This window comes from Strigops habroptila, chromosome 6 (assembly GCF_004027225.2).
Source record: "Strigops habroptila isolate Jane chromosome 6, bStrHab1.2.pri, whole genome shotgun sequence".
Lineage (NCBI taxonomy): Eukaryota > Metazoa > Chordata > Aves > Psittaciformes > Psittacidae > Strigops > Strigops habroptila.
Window position 1 is genome coordinate 55,003,126 of NC_044282.2, and position 5,236 is coordinate 55,008,361.

Below are 5,236 nucleotides of genomic sequence, written 5' to 3' on the forward strand. Positions count from 1 at the left end.
CCCCACCCAACCTGTATCTATGCCTGGGATTGTCCCGACCCAGATGTAGGAACTTACACTTGGCTTGGTTAAACTTCCTAAGGTTGGCATCAGCCCACCTCACAAGCATGTCCAGGTCCCTCTGGATGGCATCCCTTCCCTCTAACGTATCAACCGAACCACCCAGCTTGGTGTCGTCGGCAAATTTGCTGAGGGAAAAGAAAATTGAAAAGAAAATTGTTAAAGAAAATTGTTAAAGAAATTCAGGGCCAAATTGAAATATCTTTCAGTTATAGACCAAGTCCATGTGCAGAGAAGTAAGCCAGCGTCTTCAGAAGCTGGTATCAGTGCCCCATCTGTCTCCTAACATAGTGAATTGGGATCTGTTTGGAGGGGCTAAAGGGGCTCCATTAACTCACGTTACTGTATCTTAAGCAAATGCAGAATTTTCTCCCCTCTCTAAGATTATGTTGAGGAGAAAGTGTTAGAAAGGGACATGATCATACATGGAGTCAACATAGTGTACAACCAAGCACAACAGCCAATTCACAACTACCTAAATTGATATTCAAAGTCATTGCAAACCAGATGACACTTAAGTTTGGAAGATTAGATGGCTGTCTCTCTCACTTTCCTCTCCCACAGCGCATTCACTGAAATTCCTCTGAATATTGCAGGAACATTTGGTATTTGGAGGAGACAGCATATCTAATGAGTATCAGCTGAATCAACTCTACTTATTATAGGAAGGACATTGCTGATAATGAAAAGGCACAGCAAAGGCCATGCAAAATGATTAAGGGTCTGAGTGCATAACTTATGAAGGAAGATTGGCTTATAGTAGGGGAAAAGGGGCTATCTTAGAAGTATATACGAGTCCAAAGGAATCAGATAGACACCAGCAAGCTGATTAGAATAGTAATTAATTTCTTTATAACACTAAAGTTTATGTTAAACTTGTGCAGGAGAAGTAGCTTTCACAAGAAGAAATGCAGGCAATGTTTCTTCACAGAAATGTTGGTGCAAAAGAAACTGGTAGAAAAATCAGCAATTAAACACAAGAAAATTTTCTTCAACATACTCAGAAAAGCAGTCACACGTGAACTGAGCATGGCATCTTGGTGTGTTGAAGGATCCAGTTTCTGGGTAAAAAATATGTCATGTGTGCAATTTTTCCTGTTATACTCTCCAACTATCTCACACTTATGTAGGTTAATTCTCACTTCTAGTCATGTATGCAATTGAAGGATATATACCCTGGAGAAACAGTGGTGTCAGGTGCCTCTGCCCAGAGCTGAACCATTGTGTAGATGTAACTGCAGCTACCAAGGGATGCTCATATATCTCAAACTCAGTTTTCCCTCAGTAGGTTACTATTATTCTTATCTTAGCTATTTGTACTTCTGCAGGGCATTGGGAATGGAGGGAATGGAGTCTTAATGTAATCAGGTTACAGGCAATGAATGGTTCTAGGTTCACTGATTGCTTTCACTCCTTAACAGCCCCCTTCTTAATCACTGACCTCATTCCTATTTCTGCACTTTTTATTTGACCTCAGCAACTAGTTGTTTTTCCAGAGGAATACAGGAATCACACTGACTGCTTTGGTGGTCCATTCTCCCTACTGTTGCTCTCATGACAGGAAGCAAAATCTCTATCCACAAATGAATATCCAGTCATGTCTGCTATAAAACATATGTTACAAAGCACCCTGAGTCAGATTCAAAACCTTGAGAATAAAAGACCATAAGCCTGGAGAACTGCCAGACCCACAGGGAGAGAACAGGAGAGATGAACGGCATTGCCCAAATCCTTAAACCAAAGTGATTCCACCAAGTTCTAGGAAGTAGGTAACGAAACACTAGAAAAGAACACCAAAAAAAAAAAAAAAAAAATTGTTTTCAGCCTTCTTTCTTAAAAGATGTCTAGTAAACAACTTGACCCTGAGAATTCGAACCTTCACCAAGAGGACCATGTAACCCAGCTTCTGGGTTGAGATAAGAGAGCTTCATAGGGAAAGCAAAAGGTGTGCATGCAAGCAAAACAAAACAAGGAATTCATTCACCACCTCCCATTGTCAGGCAGGTGTTCAGCCATCTCCAGGAAAGCAGGGCTCCATCACACAGAACAGTTACTTGGGAAGAAAAATGCCATAACTCTGAACATGTGTATGTGTGTGCGCACGTGTCCCACCTTCTCCTTATTTCCCCATCTTCTATTCCTGAGCATGATGCCGTATGCTATGGGATATCCCTTTGGTCAATTGGGATCAGCTATCCTGGCTGTGTCCCCTCCCGTCTTCTTGTGCACCACCAGCTTACTCAGAGCAGGGCAGCATGAGAAATGCAAAAGGTTTTGATGTGTAAGAACTGTTCAGCAGTAGCTAAAGCATCAGCATGTTAATAGCATGGCTTTGGTCATCAATCCAAAACACAGCAATTTAAGAGCTACTATGAAGAAAATTAATATCCCAGCCCAAACCCCTACATTCCTTCACCTCCGTGACTCTCAATTCTTTTAGTTCATCTTCCCCATTTTTTTAACAAGGATTTGTAAAGGATTTGTCAACATGATTTCCCCCAAAACAAGGGAAAAAATACAAAATTGTAAAAAAGAAAAAAAAAAAAAAAGAAAAAATCTTACAATATAGCATGGTTCTACTAATCTGTTTGAATTTATATATTTAATCTTTAGGAGTATCCAAAACTAAAAAAATTCCAAAATCCAAATGTTAGTACAGACTTAAAATACTTATTGCAAAATCTCTAGTAAGAACTTAAAGACAGGAGAAAAAAAAAAAAAAAACAAAAGAAGAAAAATCAGTTCAAATTCTTTACATCCTTCTTTCATAGCAAATGGATAGATTAAAGGAAAAATTCATGCAAGCTTTTTAGAAAAAAAAACCCACCTCTAATGTCAAGTAAATGAATTTGGGGCTGTCAAAGAGAATTTGATAATATGGTTTCTCGGTGATTCATTTGTTAATGTGCAAAGTATGAATAGAGTCTCTAACCCAAGTGTGTGTCCACAAATTTGACATGCACCTGGCATCAAAGGACATCCTGACAGAACAACTTAAAAGTTCTCATCTAGAAGAATAAAATTAAATTAAATTAAAAAATACATTGCAATTACCACACTGAGAAGTTCAGAGGAAGAAAAAAAACACATTAACTTTTCCACTAGACAAGATCTTAGAAAAATATGGCAACTCATACTGTCTACCATGCAGGCAATGTCATTTATCAAATTCAGGTAAAATGATAGTGAAGCCAAGAATTCAGACTTGTCTTTAATTCTGCGTTATTTTATTAGACTTCATCCATTTTGCATTGTTATTGGACTATATCGAAAGCAAATTTAGCATTAAAATTGCTTTTTGCACAATACAAAAAAAAAAGTAGAGAAAGGAAGAGTTTGAACTGAACAGTTCAGGTGTGGAACCTAATATCACGAAATCTGAACTTCAGAGAAGATTATTTTAATGCACTTAATTGTAAAAATTTCTTTCTTGCTGTGGCAGCCATACAGTGACACAGGCATTACATACTGTACTAGCGTATTATGGCTGCTGTACTTCAAAGCCAGGATATTGGGAATAGGATTTTAGCATTTTGAAAACATAATGGCCTGAAACAAACAAACTGTCAGCCCAAAATTAGTTCCCCAAATGCCTTTATTGAGTTACATTAAAATACAAACCAGCTTATCTGTGCCTGTGAAAGGGTATAGATATAACCTATTTGTCTGCTTAGCTACATGCACACATACAAATTACTTTCACCTACCTAGAAAAATACTATTTTTTGTGTCTTTATCCTCCTTTTTCTCCCTAGTTTCAGTAAAATAAGTCAAGTTCCAGACAATAAACAGCTTAGTTAAAAAAATATGTAGGCCATTAATCTTAAGATTCAGCTAAACCTCTGCGGGTTTTCTTAAATTTCCCAGGGGATTTTTAAAACCTCGTATTTTTAAGACCTCAAATTCTAACCCTGTTAATTTAAGCCAGTCTGAGAAGGAAAAGAGATATATAGTTCACTCCTCCATATCCCTTCGCACCTCTCCCACTTAGTTGGCCTAGTAAAACTAGGGAAGGAGGATATAGGTAGAGTTAGCAGGAAGAAACAGTGGTATTTTTAAAAGCAATACAGAAGGGAGAACACAATGGTGACCCTCGTAACCAGAAGACAAGTGAAAAAGAATGGTCGTCCAGCAAGAGAGGCTAAGGATAAGCCCGCAGACTAGGTAAAAGCCTAAAACAGTGAAGAAAATAGCCTGAGGTCTAGAGGCAGAAAATGCACTGGACAAAATGAGACAGAAGTGAGGGAGTTGTGGTCTACTGGTATCAGGAGAGACTTTGTGCCTCATCAGCTTCAAGACAGCTTTGCTGCATCATTACTGTAATGAAAAAGATGCGTATGCAGAAACCATTATTCAGATGCCTGACCACTACTTACTGAGTGATCAAAAAAGAATAGCCAAACTGCAACATTTGTCATCAATTTTAAACAGTGAGCAGAAAAAGAGGTTACATGTAACAGTTTATGATCTATTAAGAGGGTCATGGTTCAAATATAGAGTAATAGGCTGCTCCTAGTTTTAAGCTGTGTTAAATAAACCCATAAAATCCAATTTTCTGTCTCCATCCATTTATATACTAGCATGTGGTCTCTTTATTTGTCTTCCGCCATTTTCTATGTATCATTCTTCTTTTAAAGAGGAATAAAACCACTAATTTAAGAACCTAACCTTGTACTGAAGTCTTGCAGCCCAGAATCCAGTTTTTGAAGAAGCTCTGGATTTATGCACCTGACATGTTGTAAGGGGATTTTAATTTACTTCTATCACATGATCCTTTTTCACTCTTCACATATGGAATCATAGAATCATAGAATAGTTAAGACTGGAAAGGACCTTATGATCATCTAATTCCAACCCCCCTGCCATGGGCAGGGTCACGTCTTGCTAAACCGTATACATACTACATCCCTAGTAGCTTCATCAAGGTAAAGAATAAGATCTTGAGGAAGAAAAAAAAATGTTTCCAGTATATATCTGATATCTGTGAAAGGGACAGATTCTGAGGTTGTCATGGATGCCAGGAGCTTCAAGGAACATTTTCACATTAGCAGTGTCCAGAATTTGCAAAAGAAGCTCCCAATTACCTTTTAGATTTTCTAGAATCAACATTTGTTTTCATAATGGTCACTGAAATAGGTAATTGATCTGAAATTAAGAAGCTCTTCAGCAGTTTCAT